At 46.0% G+C, this 12655-nt stretch overlaps 1 protein-coding gene across 1 annotated transcript in view; it reads right to left on the reverse strand.

Moving 5' to 3' along the window:
* COMP (cartilage oligomeric matrix protein) overlaps positions 1-12655 on the reverse strand; it is a 192903-nt gene that overhangs the window by 131812 nt on the left and 48436 nt on the right. The window lies entirely within an intron of this gene.

Below are 12655 nucleotides of genomic sequence, written 5' to 3' on the forward strand. Positions count from 1 at the left end.
TTTCGAAATTCTGTCCGTCGTACTTTGGTTTCAGCGGACAATCCGCTCGTCAGTAGGCTAGTTCGAGGGACTAAGAATGGCGCATGCCCAGAAAGGATTTACACGGCGGAAGGGTGCTTTGCTGTGTATTCGACTTCCTATTTCTAGTCCCATCGTACGCGCTGTACACGTCATTGCGCAAGCTTTCGACGGACTGTTTGTGCATCCGTGTGTGGTCAAGTCCGTTCAGTCGAAAGTATGACGGACTGTCCGTTGGATTGTATGACGTACTAAGTACGCCATACAGTCCGCTCGTGTGTACGCGGCATAAGGGCTACAACAAACTGGATCCATATCTCGGGCCGATATTTGACTCCCAAGATGGTATGGTACCCGGGCCTCGTCAGCTGAAGAAACGAGGTTTGGCCTGTAACTTAAGTCCTCTCCATTGGAAGACTGGGCTCTGGGAAAACCAGACTTGGTGTACTGTTTACACAGAGCGCATGAAAGTTTCTGGCAGAGTCTTTTACATGGTCCAGGTAGGAGGCTCTTCCGAGAAAGAGCCCCAGATAAACCTGAAGGTTGGCTAACACTGCCCGTCGTGTTGGGTGAAGGCTGAAATTTGTCTGTTTCAGCAATTCCTGCGGCGGGGACAGGTAAGGGAAGTTAATCCTATATATATAATTATATGATAGATTTCTTCATTTTGAGTAGTTGTATGTCTTACCTGGTTTCCACCACTAGAGGGAGTAAGAGCAGCCTGATGCATACTTACATGCCTTTTCAGTACACACGCTCAGTGAAGCCTGGTTCTCCAGCTGTCTCACGTCTCCACGGCAGTCCCTGCCACAATAGAGGTAATACAGGGGTCCCACGTAGTCTGGGGGTCCCACGCAGCTCCGATGGAGTTTTCCTTCCCCCCCCTGGATTCTGCGGTCCTCGTGCACGTGCACTGGGTGCGTTCCCGGCCTAATGGAGGAGGGGGGAGTGTGGTTGTGAGCCGTGCACGTCAGTGTGCATGGCACTGTACTGCGCAGGCGCCAGGTGGCAGTTTTAAAAAGCCCAGAGCGTCAGGGGGCTGTAAGTGTGAGACACAGGAGCTGTGGGCAGTAAGCATCCCGGGGGATTGGATCCAGGCAAAGCTTAGACACCTACTCAGCATCAGGTTGTGCAGTTTAACCATATATATTTATTGTGAGACTTTAAGCACAACAGTGATTGCACTTTGTACTAGTACCTCTGCTTTGTAGCTTAGGACTATGTCTCCTCGTAAGAGGGTCTCAGGGGGAGGTAACAAGAGCACTGGTAAATCACCGCCTAGGTCCAGGGGTTCTAAAAGTGCCTGTAAGTTACCATCTCCCCCTGCAAGACTGGAGCCAGCCTCTCAAGACGAGTCAGTGCCCCTGTCAGGTTTTGCAGCCTCTCCTAATTTCGCAGCCCCGGTTTATGACACTGAGGACTCCCTTAGGGCTACATTGGAGGGTTTTGAAGGGAGAATGATGAATTTTATTTCTGCTTCCCTGAAAGATAGCAGGAAAAGGGGTAGATCCCCTCCCTCTGCTGAAATTCCTCTCTCAGATGATTCTTCTGACAATGAGGAGAGATCCCTATCTTGGGACAGGGATCATGAGCAGTCGGATGAGACAGAGGAAGAGGAGAGAGTCCCCTCCTCCCAGGCGCTCAGAAAGCAGGTGCAGTATTATACTGAATTGGTGCGTACCACATTCAGAATGCTTGCTGCTGAAGTCGCTACGTCCTCTGTTTCTTCCCTGGGAGTCAGGAAAGCCCCACAGACTGCCTATTCCTTTCCAATTCATCCCTTAATGGATGAATTGTTGTATGAGGATTGGGGACATCCCGATAAACTGTTTGCTCCTCCTAAAAGGTTTTCTATGCATTATCCTCTGGAGGAACGTTTCACCAAGAAGTGGGGGGTCCCATCTGTTGATGCGGCTGTTTCTTGCTTGAATAAAAACCTGACTTGTCCCTTGGATAATGCGCAGGTATTTAAGGATCCAACTGATAAGAATCTGGAAACCTTATTAAAAACCTCCTTTTCCATGACTAGCGCTGTTGTGCAACCTACAGTCGCAGCCGTGGGGTTGTGTCAGTTCCTCAAGGAACAGGTTAAGCAGATGCTTGGGCTCCTTCCCAGTGAGGAAGTAGAGAATTATGCAGAACTGCCTCATATTCTGTGTTTCATGATTGATGCGATTTTGGATTCTGTCCAACAAGCATCACGTTTGTCTCTCATGTTGGTACACATGCGAAGGGCCCTATGGCTAAAGAATTGGGCAGCTGAGCTGTCATGCAAGAAGCATTTGATTGGGTTCCCGTTTAAGGGGGAACGTTTATTTGGAGAAGAATTAGACAAATTCGTCCCAAAAATTTCAGGAGGTAAATCTACTCTCCTTCCAGTCAAAAGGAGCAAGCGTCCTTCATTTAGGCGTGCTCTCTCTCCCGGAGCATCAAGCTCTAAGCAGTGGCGATGGCCTTCTCAACCCTCCTCTACAGGAAAGGCTCAAGGCCGAGCCCAGGGGCAGAAAAAGACTTGGAGGTGAAAGCCTGCCAAGCAGAGCCCAAAAGCTTCCTTGTGAAGGGGCGCCCCCGCTTGGCCGAGTGGGGGGAAGGCTCCTGCAGTTTACAGGAGCCTGGCGGGAAGAGATCCGGGACAAGTGGATGATCTCTTCGGTATCTCTGGGCTACAGGCAAGAGTTTCAGGAGATTCCACCTTCTCGTTTCCTAAGGTCAAGGATCCCCAGGGATACAGTAAAGCAAAAACCGCTATTTTTGGCCTTAGATCACTTACTATCCCAGGGGGTGATAGTAGAAGTGGACCCAAAGGAACAGGGTTTAGGGTTTTTACTAAAATCTCTTCACCGTTCCGAAGCCAAATGGAAGTGTCAGACCTATCCTAGATCTGAAGGATCTGAACCGGTTTTTACGCATCCGGTCCTTCCGAATGCAGTCAATCCGCACTGTGCTCTCCTCCCTGCAAGGGGGAGAATTTAATGGCATCAATAGATATCAAAGATGCATATCTCCATGTGCCAATTTTTCCCACACACCAAAGGTATCTAAGGTTCGCGGTAGAGCGGCGCCATTTTCAATTTGTGGCCTTGCCGTTCGGGCTTGCTACGGCCCCTTGAGTCTTCACAAAGATTCTGGACCCTCTCTTGGCAAACCTAAGAGCTCAGGGTATAGCCGTCATGGCTTATCTAGACGATTTACTTCTCATGGAGAAAACAGTAGAGTTCCTGAACCACATCGTTACCAGAATGCTAGAACACCTGGAACGCCTAGGTTGGATTATAAACCTAGAAAAGTCGTCCCTACAGCCTGCCACCAGGTTGGAATACCAGGGTATGATCATCGACACCGCTCAGGGCAAGGTGTTTCTTCCAAGGCCAAAAGCCTTGGCCATTAGGGATCTGGTGCGCCTAATTCTGGGCATGAGATTATCCCCCATTCGATTGTGCATGAGGCTGTTAGGAAAAATGGTCGCCTCCTTCGAGGCCGTCCCATTTGCCCAGTTCCACTCAAGGCCTCTGCAAAGATGCATCCTTGCGGCTTGGAACAGGAAGCCCCAATCCTTGGATCTTCCTATGCGTCTATCCCCAGGGACACGCAAGAGTCTCGTCTGGTGGTTACAAACCAAGAATTTGCTGAAGGGCAAAACTTTTCTTCCTCTTCCATGGAAGATTATTACGACAGATGCCAGCCTGACAGGCTGGGGAGCAGTGTTGGAGGAGACATGCTCGCAGGGGAAATGGTCTGCGATCGAGAGGCTATTGCCCATAAATATCTTGGAGATCCGGGCAGTTTATATGGCTCTCATAAAGTGGTCTTACAGACTACGAGGTCTCCCTGTTCGGGTTCAGTCCGACAATGCCACAGCAGTGGCTTATATCAATGACCAGGGCGGTACCAGGAGTCTGGTTGCGCAAAAAGAGGTGAATCACATACTTGTCAGGGTAGAAAAGCATGTTCCGTGTCTTTCTGCAGTCTTCATTCCAGGAGTGGAAAATTGGCAGGCGGATTTTCTGAGCCGCCAGCAGTTGTGCCCAGGAGAATGGGCTCTGCACCCCGACGTGTTTCAGAACATATGTCACAGGTGGGGTACTCCAGACTTAGATCTGTTTGCATCCAGGTTCAACAGGAAACTGGACAGTTTTGTGTCAAGGACAAGAGATGCACTTGCTCAGGGGTCAGATGCTCTGACAGTTCCCTGGGATCAGTACAATCTGATCTATGCCTACCCCCCGAGCCCGCTTCTGTCGCGGTTCCTGGGAAGAGTCAAGAGGGAGACAAAATCGGTCCTTTTAGTGGCCCCGGCTTGGCCCAGGCGACCGTGGTACGCAGAGATCATGAAGTTGGCAGTAGGCAGGCCATGGATCCTCCCTCTCCGGCCAGATCTGCTCTCACAGGGTCCAATTTACCATCCTGCTTAACACAGTCTAAATTTGACGGTTTGGCTGCTGAGACCCACATTCTGAGAGACCGTGGCCTTTCGGGGCCAGTCCTTTCTACTCTGGTCAATGCCAGAAAGCTGGCCTCCAGGCTTATTTATTACAAAATCTGGAGGGCATATGTTTCCTGGTGTGAACTCTGGAAATGGCATCCTAGAAAGTATGTCATTAGCAGGATCTTGGCCTTTCTCCAGTCAGGCCTAGAAATGAATTTGGCCATAAGCACTATCAAGGTGAAGATTTCGGCCCTGTCAGTGTTTTTTCAGAAGCCACTTGCATCGCATTCCCTGGTGCGGGCTTTCATCCATGGGGCCATGCGGATAAGACCGCCAGTCAAACCTCCGGTATGCCCATGGGATCTGAATTTGGTTCTCTCGGCTTTGCAGGGGCAACCATTTGCATCTGGCTTCATTAGTTCTCCTGACTAAAAAATTGGTTTTCTTAGTAGCCATATCCACGGCTAGAAGAGTATCACAGCTAGCAGCTCTCTCCAGCAAGGAGCCGTATCTAATTATTCACAAGGACCGGGTGGTCATGCGCCCCAACAGGTCCTTTCTACCTAAGGTGGTTTCGGATTCCATTTGAATCAAGACGTAATCCTACCATCCTTTTTTCCGGACCCACAGTCCGCAGAAGAAGAATATTTGCACACTTTGGATGTGGTTAGGGCAATCAGTATATATCTTCAAGCAACTGCTCGGATAAGGAAAACTGATTGCTTGTTTATTTTGCCGGAAAGCCCTAGGAAGGGCCAGGCAGCGTCAAAATCCACTCTCTCAAGGTGGATTAGACAGATTATTTCTCAGGCCTATAGTGTTAAAGGGAGAATCCCTCCTTTTCCAGTGAAAGCGCACTCTACTAGGGCTGTAAGTGCTTCTTGGGCAGTGCATCACCAGGCCTCCCTGGCTCAGATCTGTAAGGCTGCAACTTGGTCATCAGTCCACACATTCAGCAGATTCTATCAGGTGGATGTCAGAGGACAAGAGGATATCGCCTTCGGGCGCAGTGTACTGCAGGCTGCAGTTTAGGTCCTCCGGTCCCTGGCGGTCTATAATTATGATCTGTGTCTCCCTCCCCTCAATCTGAGCATTGCTTTGGGACATCCCACTATGTAATGAAGCTCCTGTGTCCCGTGATGTATGATCAAGAAAATTGGATTTTTATATACAGTTTACCTGTAAAATCCTTTTCTTGAGAGTACATCACGGGACACAGCGCTCCCGCCCCTCTTGGGTTTTACGTGGTTTCTTATTGCTTTGCTACAAAACTGAGGTGCCTCCCATATGGGAGGGGTTATATAGGGGAGGAATTCTCCTTAATTGGGGTCAACCAGTGTCCAATCACCAGAGGTGCCTATATAACCCACTATGTAATGAAGCTCCTGTGTCCCGTGATGTACTCTCAAGAAAAGAATTTTACAGGTAAGCTGTATATAAAAATCCAATTTTTAGAGGGTTCCAGCTCCCAGGGCACTATGGCACCAGAAGAAAGTTCACCTCTCCCTCATCCCTCTCAGCAATCATCTGGGACTCGTCACAGGTCCCAGATGATTGCCCGGCCAGTCACAGTAGACAGTGCGGCTCGCACATGCACAGTGACACCACAGAGAGGAGGGGGAGACAAGTGGGGCTTTGTCCCCCCACATCACTGGACCCTGGGACAGGTAAGTGTCTGATTATTAAAGGTCAGCATCTGCAGTATTTGTAGCTGCAGACTTCAAATTTTTTTTTTTGGCGGAACTTAGCTTTAACCATTTGCTTACTGGGCACTTAAACACCCTTCCTGCCCAGACCAATTTTCAGCTTTCGGTGCTCTCACACTTTGAATGACAATTACTCAGTCATGCAACACTGTACCCAAATGAATTTTTTGCCCTTTTTTTCCCACAAATAGAGCTTTCTTTTGGTGGTATTTGATCACCTCTGGGGTTTTTATTTTTTGCGCTATAAATGAAAAAAGACCGAAAATTTTGAAAAAAAACGCATATTTCTTTGTTTCTGTGACAGAATTATGCAAATTATTAATTTTTCTTCATAAATTTTGGCCACAATTTATACTGCTACATATCTTTGGTAAAAAATAACCCAAATTAATGTATATTATTTGGTCTTTGTGAAAGTTAGAGAGTCTACAAGCTGTGGTGCGAATCGCACAAAATTGATCACATCTGATGTACTGGTGGCCTATCTCGCTTCTTGTAACCCGAACAATTTAGGAAAGTACAAATACCCCCCAAATGACCCCTTTTTGGAAAGTAGACATTCCAAGGTATTTAGTAAGAGGCATAGTGAGCTTTTTGATGTTGTCATTTTTTCCCACAATTCTTTGCAAAATTAAGATTTTTCATTTTTTTTTCTCCACAAAATTGTCATTGTAATAGGTTATTTCTCTCACGTGGCATGTGTATACCACAAATGACACCCCCCAAAAATTCTGCTACTCCTCCTGAGTATTACAATACCACATGTGTGGGACTTTTTCACAGCCTGGCCACATAGAGAGGCCCAACATGCAGGTAGCGCCATCATGTGTTCTAGGAACATAAATAACACATCTAACTTGTTGACTATTTATTACACTTTTGAAGCACCAGGACAATGACACGTGACACTGATGACAGATGGCACTGATACGTGGCAATGATGACACTTATACGTGGCACTGATGACACGTGGCACTGATGACAGATGGCACTAATATGTGGCACTGATGGCAGATGGCACTAATATGTGGCACTGATGACACGTGGCACTTATACGTGGCACTGATGACACGTGGCACTAATACGTGGCACTGAAGACACGTGGCACTAATACGTGGCACTGAAGACACGTGGCACTAATACGTGGCACTAATACGTGCCACCGATGACAGATGGCACCAATGATGCGTGACACTGATGACAGATGGCACTGATAAGTGGCATTGATGACACGTGACACTGACAACAGATGGCACGTGACACTGACAGGTGGCACTGATGACAAATGGCACTGATATGTGGCACTGATGACAGATGGCACTAATACGTGGCACTGATGACAGATGGCACTATGTGGCACTGATGACAGATGGCACTTATACGTGGCACTGACAGATGGCACTGGGGACAAATGGCACTGACAACAGGTGGCACTGGGGGCAAGTGGCACTGGGGGCAGGTAGCACTGGGGGCAGGTAGCACTGGGGTGGATGGCACTGGGGGCAGGTAGCACTGGGGTGGATGGCACTGGGGCGGATGGCACTGCTGGGGGAGGATGGCACTGCTGGGGGAGGATGGCACTTTTTTTTTTACTTTTTTTTTTTTAATCAATGCCGCTGCAGCCGTTCATCTCTCCCCTCTCACACTGTCTGTGTGAGGAGGGAGAGCGGCGCTGAGAGATGATCTCATATGTTTACATATGAGATCATCTCCCATTGGACATGCCGATCACGCTGTAAACGGCCGCTGTGATTGGCCATTTACAGCGATCTGTGTTTGCCTGTCCCCGGGGGACACGGCGAACACAGAACTTCCGCGATGCGCGCCCGCGGCGGCGTGCATTGCGGAAGTAAACGTTAGGACGTCCAGGGACGGCCTCCCGGACGAACGCGCCTGCTCTATGGCCGTCATTCGGCTATAGGGCGGGCGCGAGGTGGTTAACTATGTCCAACACATATGTAAACACAGCTTTAATAACTTCAGTGTAGCATGCCCAGGAACATTTTAGGAAATAATTTTTTAGTCCCATTTCCTGCGGTTCTAGCCACACTTGCTAGGTAATGAGCAAACTAAACTTTAAGGTCAGATCACAAACACCATCTGTCCTGTTAAAGGAACACATCATTCTTTGAACGTGTGTTGAATGTAATCAAAAATGCAGTAAAGCTAGGCAATGAAACACTGAAGATTTGTTTCCCAAGAAGGGAGCCACAAAGATCTAGAAAGCCCATGCTTGTGCAGTAAATCTGTCAGTGTGATTTCCCAATGATGGGTGTAACTACATGGCCAAGGGGATATACACTACTGTGCAAAAGTGTTATGCCGCGTACACACGACAGGACTTAAGTCCGGCAGACTTTCGACGGAGTTCTGACGGAGTTCTGACAGAGTTCTGACGGACTTTCCGAATGAACGGACTTGGCCACACACAATCCCACCAAAGTCCGACGGATTCGAACGTGATGACGTATGACTGGACTAGAATAAGGAAGTTCATAGCCAGTAGCCAATAGCTGCCCTAGTGTCGGTTTTAGTCCGTCAGACTAGCACACACACGAGCGGATTTCTGGGTCCGGCAGAGTTCTGTGGGAAAAATTTTAAATGCCGCGTACACACGACAGGACTTAAGTCCGGCAGACTTTCGACGCAGTTCTGACGGAGTTCTGACAGAGTTCTGACGGACTTTCCGAATGAACGGACTTGGCCACACACAATCACACCAAAGTCCGACGGATTCGAATGTGATGACGTATGACTGGACTAGAATAAGGAAGTTCATAGCCAGTAGCCAATAGCTGCCCTAGTGTCGGTTTTAGTCCGTCAGACTAGCACACACACAAGCGGATTTATGGGTCCGGCAGAGTTCTGTCGGAAAAATTTGAAATGCCGCGTACACACGACAGGACTTAAGTCCGGCAGACTTTCGACGGAGTTCTGACGGAGTTCTGACAGAGTTCTGACGGACTTTCCGAATGAACGGACTTGGCCACACACAATCACACCAAAGTCCGATGGATTCGAACGTGATGACGTATGACTGGACTAGAATAAGGAAGTTCATAGCCAGTAGCCAATAGCTGCCCTAGCGTCGGTTTTAGTCCATCAGACTAGCACACACACGAGCGGATTTCTGGGTCCGGCAGAGTTCTGTCGGAAAAATTTGAAACATGTTCCATTTCTAAAGTCTGTCAGACTTTTGCAAATCAAAAGTCCGCTGCAGCCCACACACGTTCGAATAGTCTGCCGGAATCATTCCGTCAGACTTTTGATGTTGAAAAGTCTGGTCGTGTGTACGGGGCAAAACATGTTCCATTTCTAAAGTCTGTCAGACTTTTGCAAATCAAAAGTCCGCTGCAGCCCACACACGTTCGAATAGTCTGCCGGAATCATTCCGTCAGACTTTTGATGTTGAAAAGTCTGGTCGTGTGTACGGGGCAAAACATGTTCCATTTCTAAAGTCTGTCAGACTTTTGCAAATCAAAAGTCCGCTGCAGCCCACACACGTTCGAATAGTCTGCCGGAATCATTCCGTCAGACTTTTGATGTTGAAAAGTCTGGTCGTGTGTACGGGGCATTAGGCATGTGTGAAAAAATGCTGTAAAGTAGGACTGCTTTCAAAAATTGTTAATATTTTTTTCAGTTAACAAAATGGAAACTAATGAATGAAAGTGAAATCCAAATCAAATCAATATTTGGTGAGATTCAAAACAGCACCAAATTCTTCTAGGTAAACTTGCACATAGTTTTTGAAGGAGCTCGGCAGGTAGGTTGTTCCAAACATCTTAGAGAACTAACCACAGATCTTCTGTGGGTGTAGGCTGCCTCAAATCCTTCTGTCTCTTCATGGAATTCCAGACACACTTGATGTTGAGACGAGGGCTCTACAGGGGCCAAACTATCACTTCTTTCTCCTTGTTCTTCTTAATGCTGAAGATAGTTCTTAATGACATTGACTTTATGTTTGAGGTTGAGGCTGCAGAATAAATTTGGGGCCAATCACACTCCTCCTTAATAGTATGGCATGATGGATAAATATCTGCCTGTATTTATCCGCATTGAGGATATCATCCATCTTGACCAAATCTCCAACTCAGTTTGCAGAAATTCAACCCCAAACCTGCAAAGAACCCCCACAAATGCTTTACCCTTGCCTGCAGACACTCATCATTGTACCGTCCTCCAGCCCTTGCACCTACTGCCATTTTTCTGATCCCAGATATGTTTGCATTGATAGTTGAGTCGCTTAGCTTTGGTTCCACGTCAGAGGTATGGCTTTTGGCTGCAATTTTTCCATGAAGAAAAATGTTCTCTTCAGGCCAGACTTCCCTGGACTGTAGATGGATGTACCTAGGGTCTCACTGGTTTCTGCCAGTTCTGTGCTGGACATCTTCTGATGTCAAAGGAAAGTAAGCACGATGTGTCTTTCATCTGCTACATTACGTTTCATTTGCTGACCACTGCATCTATAGTCCTCAACGTTGCCCATTTTTGTGCTTCTTCAAAAAAAGAACACGAATAGTACATCCTGAAACTGCAGTCTGCTTTGAAATTGTTGTCTGGCTGTGCTTGGTCTTGTCATGGTGTATGATCTGTGACATGAAACGGTCTTCCACAACCTCAGCTTAGTAGCAGAGTTTGGCTGTTCCTCATCCAGTTATAAGCCTCCTACACAGCTGTTTCTGTTTCAGTTAATCTCTTTGTTTAAACCTACACATGGAATTGATGATTATTAGCACCTGCTTGGTATAACTGGTTAATCATACATCTGACTCTGATCCTAAAAAATCCCTGACTTTCTGCAAGTGTACAAAGTATGCAGGTTTAAGAATCGATGCTGGTTTGAAACCAAAGGGTAGACACCAAATATTGATTTGATTTAGATTATTCTTCTGTTCATTCACTTTGCATTTTGTAGATTGATTCAAATAAGCACTTAGAATATATAAAAAATAAAAATATTTTTGAAAGCATTCTTACTTTATAGCATTTCTTCACATCTTCTTATATGTTTGCACATTACTGTATATATCAGAAAGCTTTCTATGACAAGATCGCCAGGCCTGGCTATCTTGTGTTCTCTGGGGTAGGTTGTTCCCCCTATTTTTGGCTTGATCCGGACTAGAACACTTGGCTGGGGATAAGCTTTTCTCTCTTTTTTCTCCTCCTGAGTATTTTGTTTTCTGCTTTCTGTTGTATATCTGTTGCAATTGCTGCTGATCCACCTGTTCTTTCAGTGTCTTTTTAACTCTCCTGAAGTCCTCTCTGGCTTTTTCCTGTACTCCAAAGTTCCCTGTGTCCCAGTGTAAGAATACCTGCCCTAGTTATCAATTCAAGTACACGAAGGGGCATAGCCAAGTGCATGCCTCCTAATGTGTCCATAACTCTGTAAAAGGCCACATACTCTGCTAGTCTGTTGTAATGTTCATCTAGCTGTAACCAGGGTGTACTTACCTCTGACGCTTGTCTAACTGTGTCATTGTAACAGTGTCCTGGATGACATCTGGTACTCTGCGTGTCTTGATCTGTGCTGTGTTCCTGACTACTACTAAATACAACCTTTTTATGCATGGTTAAGTGTTCACGTGTTGTACATGCAGATATATGATGTGTTTGAAATCTGTGGCTTTGACAGCCTTGGATAAAGTTTACTCAACTCTAATCTTGACATCTTGAGTTTCCACTATAGCATGACTCAATGTTAAGTTAATAAAGCTTGTAAATACTGTATATTATGTGAGATCCACATAATGTATGTATTTAATTTGTCATCTTTATCATTCTTACAAAAATATTTTGATTAGTCACTTGAATACATATGCAGAATTTATATCAAATGTTAATTCAGCACAACACATTAAGTCTGTTATAAGTCAACAGAACGCAGTACCCATGTAATTCCTGTTATTATGTCACTAATGTTCTGTGTAATAATATGTCTTGTTTTTTTGTTTTTTTTAATCTGCCTTCCGTCTGTCTTTTTGGCTCCATTATATATGGGTATCAGGGGAAATAACTAGTTTTCTGTTTTCCCTTTTTGGCATCAGAGACTGAATGAGACAGTAATATTACTTTGTCTTGGCATAATTTACAGTCAAAGGAAAATGAAAGATATTCCACTAAGGGAAGGAATGAGCGTCTTCTGCCAAAGCAGAACAACTCCACAGGCTAGCTAAATGCCAACCTACATCACTTCTAGACAGTTCACAACAACCACTTATTATTTCCTATTTGGTATCACCTTTAGAAATATGTCTTGTTTTCCATACACATTTCATAGCTGTCTTAATCTCTGGTTTAGTTGTTCCTGTAGTTTAATGTGGAATAAAACTAAACTTAGAGCTGCTAACAGCTAAGCATAATATAAATCAAGAAATACTAAATGTACCCAAGCAAGATTCATGTGTGTTATAGATTATACCATTTCCGTATGATAATTAGCAAATACTAATGAACACAAATGATTCTATTAACTGTCCACATAGAAGCAGATGTCCCAATGTTGCTC

The sequence above is a fragment of the Lithobates pipiens genome, unplaced genomic scaffold (genome assembly GCF_037356315.1).
Source record: "Lithobates pipiens isolate NorthernLeopardFrog02 unplaced genomic scaffold, aLitPip1_a1.2 Scaffold_13, whole genome shotgun sequence".
In the NCBI taxonomy this organism is placed as follows: Eukaryota; Metazoa; Chordata; class Amphibia; order Anura; family Ranidae; genus Lithobates; species Lithobates pipiens.